The sequence below is a fragment of the Toxorhynchites rutilus genome, chromosome 1, assembly GCF_029784135.1.
Source record: "Toxorhynchites rutilus septentrionalis strain SRP chromosome 1, ASM2978413v1, whole genome shotgun sequence".
Taxonomy (NCBI): domain Eukaryota; kingdom Metazoa; phylum Arthropoda; class Insecta; order Diptera; family Culicidae; genus Toxorhynchites; species Toxorhynchites rutilus.
The window spans coordinates 165,561,305-165,578,424 of NC_073744.1; the positions used below are offsets into that span (position 1 = coordinate 165,561,305).

Sequence of the window (17,120 nt, forward strand, 5' to 3'; positions counted from 1 at the left end):
TATGAATCATACTATCTGCAAAGAGAATTGTATGAAGTTTATTTAGGCACGAGCTTATTGATAATTCTGGTTCTAGGTCGTCGCACTTCAAGCCATCGAAATATAGATATTTGTGTTCGTACGTGCGTGCGTTTTAAATATTGCGCTGTTGCGGGTGAACATGTCGATCCGAACGTGGCGACAAGGGAAGGAGATAGCGGGAGGGAAATATTCGGGCTAGGGTATTAGTAATGAATCTCTGCTGAGGCATATATTCAGCCTTTTTCGAAGCAGTTGACATTGTTTGTTTTCCGTTACAGAAAGGCTTCGTTGGTGCCTTTGACATTGCATCAATGCATTGAACTTACGCTATGGTGAAGCAGGTGTTGAGGTTGTGCACCAAAAAATTATTTGAGGAATACCAAGTTATTCAACAAGTTATTAATTTATTTGGGTTCGCGTGCCAGTTGCAAAACTGCCTTCAACTAGGATTGCATTTGCTCTAATCTTGATCATAATGAAGCTGTACTACTCTTTTCGAGGTTGTTGAGATTAACAGAAAGCGTTTATTTCGTTTATTTAGTTACCAAGAAAGTAAATGTCGTTTTGAGATTTTGTATGTGATTTGGTATGGCTTGCCCTTAGTAAAACTTTCTCCACTAAGGATGATAACTGCGTTTATCTCGAGCATATATTGTTCTGCGAGGACAAGAATGAATCATCAAACAATAATCGTCAAATGATTCCACAAGAAAAAATATTTCAGGGCGACCAAACTGGTTGAATGGTTATTTCTAAAATTTCGTAGCATTATAAAATAACATTCGCAGTTATGAACAAGCGACTTGAATTAAACTGCAGCGTAGTTCTACGTCAACAACGCGTTCGTGTCTTGGACACAACCTCCTAAAATTTTATCGTTGTGATAAAATGTAAACTGAGAACTTCTTATTCCGTTCGATCAAAACCTGACAAACTGTCTCCCGAGAAACGTTTGACTTCGAAGGCTGACTGATTTGCATCAACGATTTCGGGGTATTCAAAGCAGTTTTTTTTCTTGCTTCTCTCGATTGAAGAGTTTCGATTTACGTCGAGTCCTTTTAGCTTTAACGTAACCTTCGAGATTTGCCGAGTAATTGCACACCACTTGATAGGATCGACCAACTCAACGGGTAATTTATCTAATCCTTTTATGACGAATTGTTTCAATTCACGCGAAAACATATGTTCAAATCGTAAACTTGAGTATACACACATATTTAAATCATACATTACATTGTTATCACTAATCCAGATTCATCTATATAGAAATTGAAACCGGACATGTTTAGTCCGTCATTCATTCAACAGTAACAGCATTTGAGTTGACATGTGTCAAGGTGTGTGGTTACCGAATACAGTGATAAGCGCAAAAAAAATCCACCCCCATTTGTTTTCAAACTTTTCAGTATTCCAGTTTTCAGTTCCAGTAGGACTGCCGTTGGCTTAGTAATCAATTGATTTCTTCAATTAGCAATAATCCCACCTCGGACGTTCCTCATTAGGTACGATATCTCCAGTGCGCAGAGTTATTTTTTATGTGTATTGAGTAAATAATTGATTAAACTAGTGAATGAATGAAACTATTTACGAATTGAATTGCAAACAAATCCCAATTGAAGTCAATTCATGCATTATGGTAGTAGTTATCGCAGTAAATAGTTATCAACATTCTGCCTAATCATCAAACGGTATGCGTAGAAGTTCAGTTGACAACATGAAGCGATATCTTCCAATGTAGTCTTGCATAATCCAAAAAGCCAAAGCGTAACATTTGTACCTAATTTTGTAGACCGTGATAGCAAAACAAATTCCGGAATGTAAAAATGCTTGAGGGTATAAAAGTATTGCCGACTTGAATGTATCTTCAATGCCGATTTTCCCAACTTCTTGGCTTCGGAAACTGTATTGGGAAAAACATTCCGGTTTGCAAAAATGCAAGCGAGTACAAAAGTATCCGTAGCTTGCATCTATTTTGCAATGCCGCTTTCCCCAGGCTTCATGGGTTTGAAGTCTGTGTTAGGGAAACATTCCGATTTTCAGAAACGTAAGCGAGTACAAAAGTACCCGCTGTTTGCATTCATTTTGCAATGCCGATTTCACCAGGCGTCATGGTTTTGCAATCTGTGTTAGGGAAACATTTCGATTCTCAGAAACACAAGCGAGTACAAAAGTACCCACTGCTTGCATCTATTTTGCAATGCCGCTTTCCCCTGGCTCCATGGTTTTAGAGTCTGTGGTAGGGAAACATCCATTCGTTCCAGCGATCGTACCTCAATCGTTGCGCATCCATTACTGAGTGGATTTCCGAGCGGCACTCGCTTATATACCGATTGGTGTCATTTCAATATTTTGAAAGCAATTGAAAAAAGTTCAACAACAAGCATATAACGCGTAGACATTTTATCTTTCGAATGAAGTGTTTATCATACCATTGTTTAGGACGCTCAAAATCTCGTTCTCCGGCGTAACGCTTTCGTTTTCGAAACATTGATCTTACACCCCAGTATAGAAATGAAAGACGTAGTCCTAGGTAAAAAATTTACGCAAATACCCATTTAGGAACAAAAGCCATTTTTTGTTTTTCTAAAAAAATAAATCAACCATTCTGAAATGGCAAAATGGTCTACTAATTACCTATTTTTACCTAGTATTGACAGAATAACGAAAAGTTTGAAAAAAAAAATTAAATTGGAACACTTTGGTTTTAAATGGGGGTGGATTTTTTCTGTGCCCATCACGGTATGTCTGTCTGCCAAAAGAGCTTCCCTCGAACAGGACAGCTGTTACGTGAAAATTTAGTTAATGTTTTTCTTGATTTTCTATATTTAGGACATACCTATGAATTTGGATTTATAAAATAGATAGAGGAAAATATCCTATTTCGCATCGCGGTTATTTGACATACAAAACATTTAGTTTGAGTTTTGGAGAGTGGAAGATTCTGAATTTCGCGTTGTGAAGGGAATTATGGTTGTGCATAACATTATATGCTGTTATTGCACTTTGTATGTGTGTATGTGTGCGTGGGATGGGATATTACATCCCCGACTTTTTGCATGAAAAAGTAACGATCCCAAAAGAACACCGGGAGGAGGTTGGAAATACATGAAAATCTGCATAAAACCAAGCCAAACGAAACGAATTCCGATTCCACGCGAACATCCTCCGTCGTCCTTTTTTGTCACTGCTTTCTCCAACCCAGAGGGTAAGGGTTACCATTTCTCATCGAACGTCTGACAATGAACTTTGTTTGAATCTCCGTTCCACATCCTGTCCACATCTGCGCCACAGCTCATTTCAATGTGCAATGAACTGTATGCTGGGAACGGAATATGCAGAATCGCAGATATGTAGCCCAACCGTCGACACCGCTGAGTTGGAAAGTCATGGCTAGGTTAATCCCTCACGTCCCTTGGTTCCGCCAATGGAGCCATTGCTCAGAGGAGTGCGTGATGGTTGGCCAAATCGTGCCGTCTCGCATCTCGATTCGTGGGCCCAATTGTGTCACATTATCCCAGCTTGGTTTACAGAGGGTTTGCTGCAAAAATTCCTGTGTATCCACAGTATGTCCACTTTCCGTTCGATGGCGCTTTGTTTGCGCCAGCCATTATGTACTGACATTGTGTACTGTGTGACGTGATAATTTATGCATTTGCAAAATTAGATTCCGCAAAGGGCGGGCAAACACAGATGCGCGTCTGCAAATGGAACGGAAACAGTGTGTCATGTCATTTGAGGCTAATGCGCGTAGGACACATCTTTTCTGCTCGTTAGAATAAATTTGACCGGTTTGATGGACGATTGTGCAAATTCGAATTGATAAATGACTCGATGATTAATTCCACTTCATTATGCTCGAATTATCTCCATTCAGCATTCCGATCAGCCACCGGAACGCGACCCGGAAGCGATTAAACCAATCGAAATCGTGTGTCGTTATCGCCTCGGCACAATCGAATTGGGCCCGGAATTTCGAACGAACAAATTTAATTTCTGATCACGATGATGTTATCCTGCATGTGTATGTGTGTGTGTGCGGCACCCTTAGGGTGCATTGTTTCAAGAGACACAGGAATTCGTGATTGGTGCAAAGCGTCGTGCTTTCCAAGCTAAACCCAGTATAAATCATCGTTTGTATGAGCTCTAAAAAAAAACATCTTCACACAGAAAACAATCGTATTGTTCTATCCTCTCCTATCATGAACTTTGTAACCACTAATTCAACCGGCGCATCAATTTCGCCTCCACCAAAGGCGGGAGGGTCACTCTAGAGCAGGGGTTCTCAAAGTGGTCGATATCGACCCCATTAATTAACTAAAGTTCTTGTTCGAAACTTTCAAGATACAGACAATCCTTTTTTGTGCGGGGGATAGGGACCGCACAAAAAAGTCGCATGAAGAAATCTTGTAAAACTTCACCAGCAGCTTTAAAAAATCGTGTTCGATACAGATTTCGAAAAAAAACTTGTTTTGTGCGGTAGACGGGGACCGCATAAAAAAAGTTTCCCCCAAGAAAAAATTATAGGAGGTTAAGTTCAAGCTATGACCGCATTGTTGACGTAGAACTACACTGTTATTTTATATAAGTTGCTTGTTAATAACTACGGATATTATTTTATAATGCGGTGAAATTTTAGAAATAACTGTTTAGTATAATGGTTTGATCGCCCTGAAATGGTTTTTTTTATTATTGTAGAATCTGTTGACGATGATTGATTGATGATTCATTCTTGCCCTCGCAGAACAATAGCTGATCGCATGTCGCAATTTGTTTCATGTCGATGCATTGAAAATTTACCTCGAACGCTATTCCGGTCGCAATTCACATAGACTCAGCTACAGTCGATTATACACTTGTTGCACCAGCACCATTATTCCACATCTCAGACTAAATCAATATAACTTTGGTATCGCATGGAAACAACAACAATGACAATACACTGAAGTCGCTTTTTACGCGCTTTTATTTTACACGGTTTTTGGATTTAACGCGTTTTTTTACGCGATTTTTTTTACGCGGATTTCGAAATTTACGCGGTACGTATTAACCTCGTAAAATTCAATATGTTAATTGATGTGACTTTTTGCGAAATAATTTCGTATTGTATCACTAATTAGTAGCTGAAAAATAAGAGAAGATACAGATAGCAGGATTGTAGCATGCAAAAATTCAGGTAATCAGTTGTTAGAATATGGTTTACATTTTAAACTAATAATTCACTGTTTGTTAGATTTTTACACGGATTTTGAAAATTACCCGGTTTATTTTTACGCGGATTTTGGAATTTACGCGGTTTTGTTTTACGCGGATTTTTGAATTTACGCGGATTTTAGGATTTACGCGGTTTTTGTTTACGCGGCACGTATCCCCCGCGTAAAAAGCGACTCAAGTGTACTTGCAAGTATCAAATATCATGCTGCATGTTATTTAGCATTATCTCAGTGGAATCGCTCCTCTAGACATCATTCGTCCAACGTAAACCAAGCGCCACACAAGCGTTCGCCATAGCATTCATACAGAGCCATACACTTGAAGCTACTAGGAATATAAACACTTCTCATCTTTTTGCGCTATTCTCAATAGAAACGCTTCTGTTAATATTACTGACCTCAGAAAAAGTTCCATGCTCAAGATGAGTGCAGCTGTCATTCTTAGAGGAGAAAGTTTTGCTACTGGCAAGCGAAACCAAATCACATACAAATTTTCAGAACGACATTTACTTTCTGGGTGTCTAAATACGTGAAATAAACTCTTTCTGATAATCTCAACAACTTCGAAAAGAGTAGCATTGCTTCATTATGATCAAGATTAGCTCAAATGCAATCCTAGTTGAAAGTAGTTTTGCGAATTGGACGCGTTCCCAAATAACTTATAACATTCTAGCACGACATTCAAGATGCTTGGTATTCCCCAAATATTTTTTGGCGCACAACCTTAACTCATGCTTCGCCATTCATTACTAATACTCAAGTGCAAATATTTCCTTCCCGCACTATTCTTACGTACGGGCTATGAAACACGCACGTACGCACATGAATACCCATATTTCGATGGCTTGAAGCAACTAAATATACACACACTTATCACTGTTTTTAACAGAGATCAGAGAGACATCAGCGAATGAATAATTTGGTCGCGTCCACAGCTCTACTCGAAACGAAGGCATGTGAAACAAGCAAAACAAGGAAGAACAAGCGATGTTTATTGCTTTGAAAACAGAACGAGACTGAAAGTTTGCCTCAGCGAGATCCACTGTTTATACTCTAGGGCCTAGAGTCTAGGCAAATATTCCCGTTTGTTTTTCTGCGATTTGCAATTTTACATTCGTTCTCCTTCTTTTCCTTTGTTCACGAAGACTTTAAATCTTACGATTTCCCTTTCGTTGCTCGTTATTGACTGCACGGGTAGGAAAGCCCACAAATCAGAAAAAAAATGTATGGGAAAATGGAAACAGTTATAGTTTTCATGAATTTAAACTATTCACACACCAGTGGATTGTAATGTATAGCGTATCAAAAAATTCTAAGGGAACTTCCGATTCGTTTTGGTATGTAAATCGCTAATATCCGTTCGCGGCAAAAATAGTTATTAACGTTAACTTTATTTTGTGAAAACGTGACTTGTTTTCTGATTTGGCACCCTTAATGAAAGACGTAGTTCTACGTCAATAACTCAAATCCACGCCATTCACCGTTTAATTTCCTTTTGTTTCCCTGCTTTGCGATGAACTACTTTGCCTTTTCGGTTGCGCGTGGCTGTTTTGTGCTTTTAGTTGCATGTCGAAACGTGTTGCTGTTAGAAATCATGTCATGCAAAAACTTAGAGCATTTGGTGAGAGGAGAGGAATGATTTCAGAAGTGAAAAATTGAGACGCAAATATGTTTTTTTTCCACTGAAATGCATTTAAACCATCGAAAAAAACTAAATGAACAATAACTTCGTCAAATATGCTTCTTTTCAGACACCGCACAAAAAAATCGCACAAAAAAACCGCACAAGAACAGAAAATCGCACAAAAAAAACCGCACAAAAACAGGTTTTACTATACAGCATAAGTTGTGTTACGTGATCCAACTTGATTTCTAGTAGGAAGTATTAGTATTGTACTTTCAGAAGCTCAACAAATAGATGAGCACGTATAAGTTCGTATAAGATGAATAATTTAACAAGTGCTTTTAGTATTTGCGTTCTGAAATTTGTTGGAACTTGAATACACTCATTTACTGATTTAATTCAAGAGATTACATTAGTACATCCAAACTAGCGTTAGTACATCCAAACTAGCAGGCAGCACCTTCAATGGATCAACAGCAAGGTCCAATGACAAGTTCGAGGTGTACTTAACTAGAATATCACCTGAAGTGTCCGAGTCCGACATTCAAAATCTCGCTAAGGAATGCTTGCAAACAGAGGATATCGTTGCGAAATCATTGATTCCAAAAGGAAAACTGCCATCATCACTATCATTCGTGTCTTTCAAAGTGAGTATTCCTAAGAATCTCAAATCCAAAGCAATGGATCCTGCCACATGGCCACAAGGAATAGAATTTCGAGAGTTTATCAGCAATGATTGTAATGTTCGGCATTTTTGGAAACCTACGCAGCGTCTCGATCCAGGAGCAACCTCCCCGAATCTGCTGCAACACCAGCCCAATCAACAAGTTCCATTATAGATATAAATCCATCCGATACCCGCAATCCCCCTTCAGGCTCTTCTGACGTTTGCTCTAAATACTTGACGATATACTACCAAAATGTTAGAGGCATCCGTACTAAAACGCGGGAACTATTTCTCAAGCTATCGTCCTGCGACTATGATGTTGTTGTACTCACAGAAACATGGTTACGCCCGGACATCAATAACGCTGAGCTAGCTTCAACATACAGCATTTTTCGATGCGATCGGAGTACTGCCACCAGCGGCCTTCAACGCGGCGGGGGAGTTTTGATTGCAGTTAAAGTCTCTATGAATTGTAGTTCGGTTACTCTGGAAGACTGCAGTAATCTCGAACAAGCCGTCGTTCGCATAAAGCTCTTGAACTCAACGATCTACGTATGCGGAATTTACCTCCGACCCAACTCGCAACCGTCGTTGTATTCTGCACATTCCGAGGCAATTCAACAGCTTCGCGAACGTATCTCGGATTCTGACAAGATTGTCGTAGTCGGCGATTACAATCTACCTCGTCTAATATGGGAGAAAGACGACGATGTCAAGGGTTTGCTGCCATCAAACGCATCCTCTGAACAAGAGATCGTGCTAATCGAAACCTTGGTTGCTTCGGGTTTACACCAAATCAATAGCCTGTTGAATTCAAATGGTCGGATACTTGATCTAGCATTCGTGGACGAGCCAAGTGACGTTGAATTGATTGAACCGCCTTCAGCTCTCCTCAAACTCGACAACCACCACATGCCGTTCGTTCTTCGTATTGATGTTGACGACTTTCTTATGCAGTTTCCTGGAAGCCTGAACGACACTGACAAATACGATTTTCGACGATGCGACTATGCGGAGCTGAACACTGCAATTTCCGCTGTTAACTGGGACATGATTTTCAACGGCCTTGACACAGACGAAATGGTATGTTCATTTTATGACAAAGTGTATAAAATTTTGGATCAGTTAGTTCCGCGTAGACGGTGCAGACAGCATTCTCACAAGCATCCTTGGTGGACATCCGAGCTGCAACAACTTCGCAACGTTGTTCGAAAATCTCGGAAACGCTTTTTCCGAGTAAGGACAGATGATAATCGCAATCATCTTCGTTCAATTGAAACCTTGTACAACGAATGCCAGATTGCATCGTTTCGTGATTACATTGCTCACTTGGAGATGACCGCGAAGCAAAATCCCTCTGCTTTTTGGATGCACGTTCGCAATCGTAAACGGTGTAAGCAATTCCCCGCTGAGATGACGTTAAGGGACAAGACTGCTGATTCTCCGAACGGTGTAGCTAATTTGTTCGCTGATTTTTTCGAAAGTGTGTATAGCACTAACTCACCAGCTTTTTCACCTGTCAGCATCAGAGACTGCCCTACGTTGAATGTGAATCTACCACTTTTCAACATAACGCAATTCGAAATTTGGACTATTTTGAATAAACTCGACGCTTCCAAGGGACCCGGGAGCGACAATCTTCCACCGTTGTTCCTGAAGGAATGTGCGGAGTCTCTGAAAAAGCCACTGTCAACGATTTTCAATAAGTCGCTTCGTCACAGTGTTTTCCCGAAGCTATGGAAGACAGCTTCTATCTGCCCGATATTTAAAACAGATTCGAATCACCTCGTGGAAAATTACCGTGGTATCTCCATTTTGTGTTGCCTGGCGAAAGTGTTAGAGGAATTAGTGCATAACGTTCTCTATTCAGCATCCCGAACAACTATCTCCGAATTTCAACATGGATTCGTAAAGAAGCGGTCAACCACAACAAACCTCATGGCGTTCACCAGCTTTATATCGTCTGAAATTGAGAAAAAGCAACAAGTAGACGCCATTTATTTCGATTTCTCGAAAGCGTTCGACAAAGTACCTCACGACCTCGCCATTACGAAACTTCGTCACCTGGGTTTCCCTCACTGGATCACAGAGTGGTTGCGTTCCTATCTGACTGAACGTAAGGCGTTCGTCAATATCAACGGTTCGCATTCTCGTGTGTTCCAAATTACATCCGGTGTGCCACAGGGCAGCGTGCTGGGGCCACTAATTTTCGCGCTGTTCGTGAACGATCTGTGCTTCCGATTGAAATCACGAAAGCTGCTTTACGCCGACGACCTGAAGATTTACAGATCCGTCGCATCTCACCTCGATTGCTGTGCACTTCAGGCCGATATTGATGAATTGCAAAAATGGTGCGTTGAGAACGGTATGGAGCTAAACGTGAAAAAGTGTAAGTCTATCGCATTTTCTCGCCGACAATCACGAATCGAATTCATGTACTCAATCGGGTCCGTACCCCTGGAGTGTGTTCTTTCCATCCGCGATCTCGGTGTGACCATCGACAACAAGCTTCGATTCAACGAACACATCAACCTAACAACTACCAAAGCGTTCTCAGTCCTAGGATTTGTTCGACGTAGTACCAGCAACTTCCAGGATATCTACGCCATGAAGACACTATACTGCTCATTAGTTCGTAGTATCTTGGAGTATGCGGTATGTGTGTGGGCTCCATTTCACACAACCCAAACAATCCGAATGGAGAGAGTGCAACGCAGCTTCATTCGTTACGCCCTTCGCTCATTACCGTGGTCTGACCCAACGAACATGCCCGATTATGAAAGCCGTTGTAGACTTATCGCTCTCGAAACGCTTGCCTCCAGACGATCCAATCTACAACGGGTTTTTGTCTTTGATTTGATTTCGGGAAACATCGACTGTCCATCTTTGTTGTCCAGTGTTTCGTTTTATGCACCTTCCCGTCAACTTCGTGAGCGTGACTTACTGTTCATTAGACGACATAGAACCTCTTATGGTCTCAATAATCCGTTGGATGTTTGTTTTCGTTTGTTCAACAGTGTTTGTGATGTATTTGAATTTGACATGTCTAAAAATGTATTTAAAAATAGGATTAAGGGCTATTAGGTTAAGATCAGTCTGTGGAATCGTTTTATAACATTCGAGACGTTGCAAATAAATATAATAAAAAAAAACATGTCATCTTTGGCAGAAATGATGCCATTTAGTGTGTTGGAGAGTCAAATGCGCAAATAATGAGCTGTTTTAAAAGCTTCGTAATGGTTTGTACGTATGCGTGCAGACATCTCTTTCTGTTTTCTTTTCTCATTTCATTTGGGATTGTGCCAAAAAAAGTCCATACGACGCCACTGGGGATCGAACCAAGGCCGGCTGGAATGCAAAGCTATTTTACACCACCACGCTATCCACATGACTAATGATGCTTCAGCAGTTGTTCAGCAAATACGAGATAATATTGCACCTGATTAGAAAATGAAGTTGAGAAGAGTTGTCTAAGAGTAAAAAAGGAGCGCACGAAGGAGAACAATATCTATCTCGGTCTGGGCCGTGTATTTGGCAAAGTATGCGGAAAGCTTATTTGTCTTTTATTTCACTCGCTCGTATTAATCTTATATTGCTGTACCATGTATATTATACAAATAGTATTTGTATTTGTGAGTCATGACATTTTCTGTTATGTTATGTCTCATTTAAGGTGAAGGTGGAAGCTAGCCATTGTAGTAGTATAGGTGAAACCGCGTGTAAAAATTGGGTAATAGTGTTTGTGAGGGAAGAGCAAAGCGCACGTAAATAGATCAATTCATTTATCAGACTGTGTGGCACTTTATTGACACGAGTCTTTGAGTACATTTGAAGAAAAAAAATAACAATCCAATACTGAAATAAAATGTATGAACAATATGTTCCGATGAACAATTGCAAATATAAATATACAGCCATTCCATGTCAAACCGATATAGTGGTTCTCAGATTTTCGTCAAAAGTGGTAGTTTTGTTCTTTATCGCAAATTATGAGACCCGTATTTTTTTATTTTTTTGTTAGGGTGACCATTTCCACTTTAGGGGTTGTCCAACAAAAAACCATTTTTTCGCATTTTTACCATAAATGACTTTTTTTCAAAAATTCATATCTTTTGAACTACTAGACCGATTCAGATGATCGATATATCAAATTAAAGCCAATCACCTTTTTTGAAAAAGAACTTCACCTGCAGAGAATTTGAATTCTGCTAGCGTTTTTATTGATTGTATTCGTTTTTTATTGCGTTCATAGTCTCGGGACCAAAGGCGCTATAGTTTTTTATATTTTTTTCTGGAAAGCTGAGGATTTTTCACACAACATATCTCGAAACCAGGGAAGCGTTTTTTTTTGTTTTTGAGTTATGATTTTTCAAAGTCCGATGGTCCAAAAAATCATTTTTTTTCTATTTTTACACTACACAAAATCATAACTTTTGATCTACTGGACCGATTCAGATGATCGACATATCAAATTAAAGCCAAAGGGCTAGTCTTGTTTGAAGAAATATTACACTCTGAATAAAAATGGATTTAGTTATCGTAATTATTGATTATATTTGTTTTTTATAGCTTTCATCGTTATGGGACCAAGGGCGCCATATTTTTTTTATATTTTTTCCTGAAAGCTGAGGTTTTGTCACATAATATATCCGAATACCATAGAGGTGTTATTTTTCGTTTTTAAGTTATTAAAAAGTTAAGTTATTATTAAGTTTTTAATTATCAAAGTTACCATGTTTTCAGTTTTCGTTCAACATTTCTATGCGACTAGACTAGATGTATGTGATTATAATCCAATTAATTGGCAAGTGTGTAGTTTTTTCACACAAAAAGGTAAGCTAGTAGGCTTTAATTAGATATATCGATCATCTGAATTGGTCTAGTAGTTCAAAAGTAATACATTTTTGAAGAAAGTCATTTTTGGGAAAAATGGGGAAAATGATTTTTTTAGTCCATTGGCTAACTTTGAAAAATCATAACTCAAAAATGGAAAAAAAAACCTTCCCTGGTTTCGAGTTATGTTGTGTGAAAAATCCTCAGCTTTCCAAAAAAAAATATAAAAGACTATAGCGCCTCGAGACTATAGCGTGGTCTCGAGACTATGAAAACAATAAAAAACGAATGCAATCAATAGTAACGGTAGCAGAATTCAAATTTTCTGCAGGTATAGTATTTATTCAAAAAACACCAGGTGATTGGCTTTAATTTGATGTGTCGATCATCTGAATCGGTCTAGTAATTCAATAGTTGAAAATTGAAAATTGATTCAATTTTTGAAAAAAGTCATTTTTGACAAAAATGCGAAAAAATGGTTTTTTGGACCACCCTAAAATGGAAATGGTCACCCTAACAACAAAAAAATTAAAAATACGGGTCTAATGGTTTGCGACAAAGAACAAAATTTTCACTCCCCACGAAAATCTGAGAACCACCAAATCGGTCTGTCGTGGAATGGCTGTATACATAGAAGGTGCATTGGCATATGAAGTAAAATTCTGATTATCCGCGTGCGTAACATGTGCAAATTTATAACACATGCGAATTGTGGCTCTTTTGTTATCAACAAGTTCTTCCGCATAGTAACTCGATGTTGATATTTCCTCAATATTTTCCTTCGTTGATCGTATTATTTTCACATATTCACGTTGGAGAGCCTCAACCCTTCTCTTCGTTGGCCGAGTCATTTTGATTGAATGTAATACTTTTCCGTTTACTATTTTCGAAAGCAGTGAAAGCAGCCGTGACAGTGTTCCGAGCTTTGCAATACAATTTTCTTAACCAATGTTAAAGTTGCTAAAACATGCATTATAGACCCATTAAACGTAAAAATAATAATTGAAATGATATCAACACAATTTTATTTTATTAACTAGCTAACCCGGCAAACTTCGTCCCGCCCATTTACTTGATTAATTCTCGAGTAATGCAGAAATTTGTGTTTTATTTGTATGGCAGCCACCCCTAAGAGAGGGGGGAGGGGTATCTAACCACCATAGAAACATTCATTGCACCCTAAAGTTTCCATATGCCTAATTTGGTTTAATTTGCTTGATTAATTCTCGGGTAATGCAAAAATTTGTGTTTCATTTGTACGGCAGCCCCCTCTAAGAGAGGGGGAAGGAGTATCTTAACACCATAGAAACATTTATTGCATCCTAAAACCTCCACATGCCAAATTTGGTTTCATTTGCTTGATTAATTCTCGAGTAATGCAGAAATTTGTGTTTCATTTGTATGGCAGCCCCCCCTTTGAGTGGGGGAAGGACTGTCTAACCATCATAGAAACATTTATTGCACCCTAAAACTTTCACATGCCAACTTTGGTTTTGTTTGCTTGGTTAATTTCCGAGTAATGCAGAAATTTGTGTTTCATTTGTATGGCAGCCCCCCCTTAGAGAGGGGGGAGGGGTCTCAAAATATCACGAAAACCTTCCCCGGCCCCAAAAACCCCTACATACCAATTTTCATGTCGATCGGTTCAGTAGTTTCCGAGTCTATAAGAATCAGACAGACAGACAGACATCACTCCATTTTTATATATTTAGATAGATTTTCATGACATGAAACGCTATGACTCAAGAATAACATTTTATTGAATGGTTTTCATAGCTGTTTCGATGATGCTGTCTGGCATCAGTGTCGAAAAAGTGACGATGTTTACACCAGTACAAAGAAAATCATTGCGGAAAATTGAAAAATGAATAGTTAACTTTCAGAGCACTAGCTCGAGTTTTACGACGTTTTTCACTATACATTGCGACGGCAGATGAAAATTTAATATTTAGTGAGTAATCGATTAGATTTTGGTGAATTTTACTTGGTGGGAAGTGTGTGCAAACGATCATTTTCTTCACCCTGTTTCACAAAATTATTGATTTTCGGGCGAGGGGTAAGGGAGGAAGATAAAAGAAATGTGCACCATTGTTGCAGCCATTTGTGGCTAGCTTCCACCTTCCACCTTCCATCTTCCTTAACTAATAGTACTTTGTTGCCAATTTTTCAAATAATTATAGTTTTACAAGTAAACACAAAAATAATTTATCAGAAGGAATAAGATAGCTAGTGTGAAAAACAGTATTTCATGTCAAGTGGGTGGAATTATGCACTGGCTGATGAAAGGGAGCTTCACGGTACCAACTATTGTAATACGTCTTGGAAATCCAAATGTAGAAAAATGTGAAATAGTTAGAGATCAAGGAGAGATCTGTAAACTAATAATCATAGAACACTACCACTCTGTTATCGAAAAGGCCAATAGTGTGTTAAGCTTTGTCACATGCTTCTCACACAACTTCCAGGACCCATACACAATAAAGCTTTTGTATATCACATATGTATGGCCCATTCTGGAATACTGTAACATCGTTTGGAACTCATGTTTGGTCGTACATGAAGAACGCATTGAGTCAGCCCAGAAACAGTTTCTCTTATTTGCACTCCGTATATTGAACTGGACTTCATTTCCACTTCCTTCATATTAAGCACGCCGCAAGCTCATAAACATCCAAACATCAAAAGAACGCCGTAAATTTGCAATGCTTTTGATTTGTTAATGACTTAATAATCGAAATATATTCTGTTTCTCGAGCCTTGGAATGGGTAAAAAATCTTTTCAGACTAACAAAAGCCGAACATCTCAAAATAAAACGGAGGTTTTTAAGAACAATCTTCCAGTTTTTTAATATTATTGGCAACCCTGATAGAGCCTGCCATCATCCACAAATCAACGCAATCGCATCCACCCATATCCGTTCGCTCGGTAGAAAAACGGACCCCATATTTTGTCCCGAGAAAGCGTTTCACACAAAACTTTGGGCTATCCTAGAAAATAGTTGCCCGGTTTTAATTGCCCTGCCGGAAACTTTCCCCGTAAACGATCTGCCCATATAAAACGTGACGACCGACATTCAGGACCCTCTCTTTCCGGCGCTCGTCGTTTTATCCAACATTCCATCGCGAAGGGATGAGATTCGAATGAAATCTTTTTTTTTTTTCACTTTCTCTCGGCACATCACAACACGCGGCAAAACAAATAAATAAATTGAAATGCTGAATCGTGCAAAACACGAGTAAACAAATAAAATTTATCACCAAACTATACACACAAACATCCCTCTGTCCTCCGACGGGATTCCGGGGACCAAAACACACCCAAAGCAACCCCCACCCCTGACCGTTCCTGCCATTCAGTTTGCGAGATGAGAGATCCACTCGCTCGCGTTCATTCAGATTCAGATCCCATGATCCTTGGGAAAAAGTAGGAAAATTTATTGTCTACTCCAATCCTTCGACAGCGAACGCAAAGAAAAAAGAAAACCGAGATTCTATTTATGCCACAGCCATTTCTTGGCTCCACTCCGGCTGCGGACAAAAGTGTGTTTCGATTTACTCTCTCGTTGGTCCCCACTTCAAAAAACACTCTCGAGCGGGGAGCGAGCGGTTTATGATTCACATCACAATTTTGGGAAGCGCGCTCCAATCGCACTCGCCTAGGGCTGGTGGTGACGAAATCTCAACCCCTCTTCCCAAGCGTACTTTAAGTCTTCACCGGCTCTTGGAAACGAAAGTGGTCCAATTTGAACGGAAAGTAAACACTCGAAGACGGCGGCGACGAAGGACGGCTTTCCTACTTAATCAACGATTTGCTTCCTCGAAATGGTTACAACAACAAAAACCTCCACAAAATAAAAAGGAAAAACGAGGAAACGAGCATCTTCAAGCGTCCCCTTGAACCCCTTCAAGTAACGATCGAGATTAGCCTCCCCCCGCGAAAGTAGGCCAGATGACTATCAAAGCGGGGAAATGAAGGAGTTTTTGGAATAATTCGGTTCATTTCGTTACTGGGGGAAAGTTATTGCCGCTACTCAATTGAATCGCCGTAAACCCCATGTCGAAAATGTCAGCGATTTCAAGAGAAACCAGATTGTGGTGTCATTTTATGGGGCACTAGCTGACCCGGCAAACTTCGTCCCGCCCAAAATTTATTTTTCGTTATCACATTCACGTTTTTTTACTGAGAGCATGTTCATGGATCCAATCGCAGAACTGTTCATTGATTGATCTTCTAATCTACCCTTTAAAATTATTTTTTACTATAAAATTTAAGTACTTCTACCAAAACTCGACATTATAATATCAGATTATTTTCAGACGCAATTCTCGTGCACAATTTTTCATCCACTTGTGAATAACATTTGGCGATACATTTTTATTCATATAGATAGAAGAAGATATAGGAATGCGATTTATCACATTAAAATCCATTTACACGAAGATCAATTTCGTTACCGCAAACATCAAATGGACTAACAACGCTTGTCAATATGTAATTGTAGAACACACAATTTTTAGAATTTTCTCATTTTCCTTCAGAGTTTTCCGAAAATTTTCCATATCATATTTTATATTTAGTTGGAATATGTTGGGTTGAAATATGTGCATTATTTTTATGGGACCCCCTCTTCTTTCCAGAGGAGTAACATGTGAAAAACATCCACATGCCAAATATGGCTCGATTTGAATGATTAGTTCTCGATTTATGCAAAAATTTGTGTTTCATTTGTATGGTAGTCCCGCTTTAGAGAGGGGGAGTAGTGTC

The 17,120-nt window shown here is 39.2% G+C and overlaps 1 protein-coding gene and 1 non-coding gene across 3 annotated transcripts in view; one reads left to right on the forward strand and one right to left on the reverse strand.

Moving 5' to 3' along the window:
• Window positions 1-17,120, forward strand: part of LOC129763494 (frequenin-1) — a 357,142-nt gene that overhangs the window by 58,407 nt on the left and 281,615 nt on the right. The window lies entirely within an intron of this gene.
• On the reverse strand, window positions 1,408-1,549 carry LOC129763788 (U4 spliceosomal RNA). The gene has a single exon (XR_008741034.1). It is a non-coding gene; the product is annotated as a U4 spliceosomal RNA (small nuclear RNA).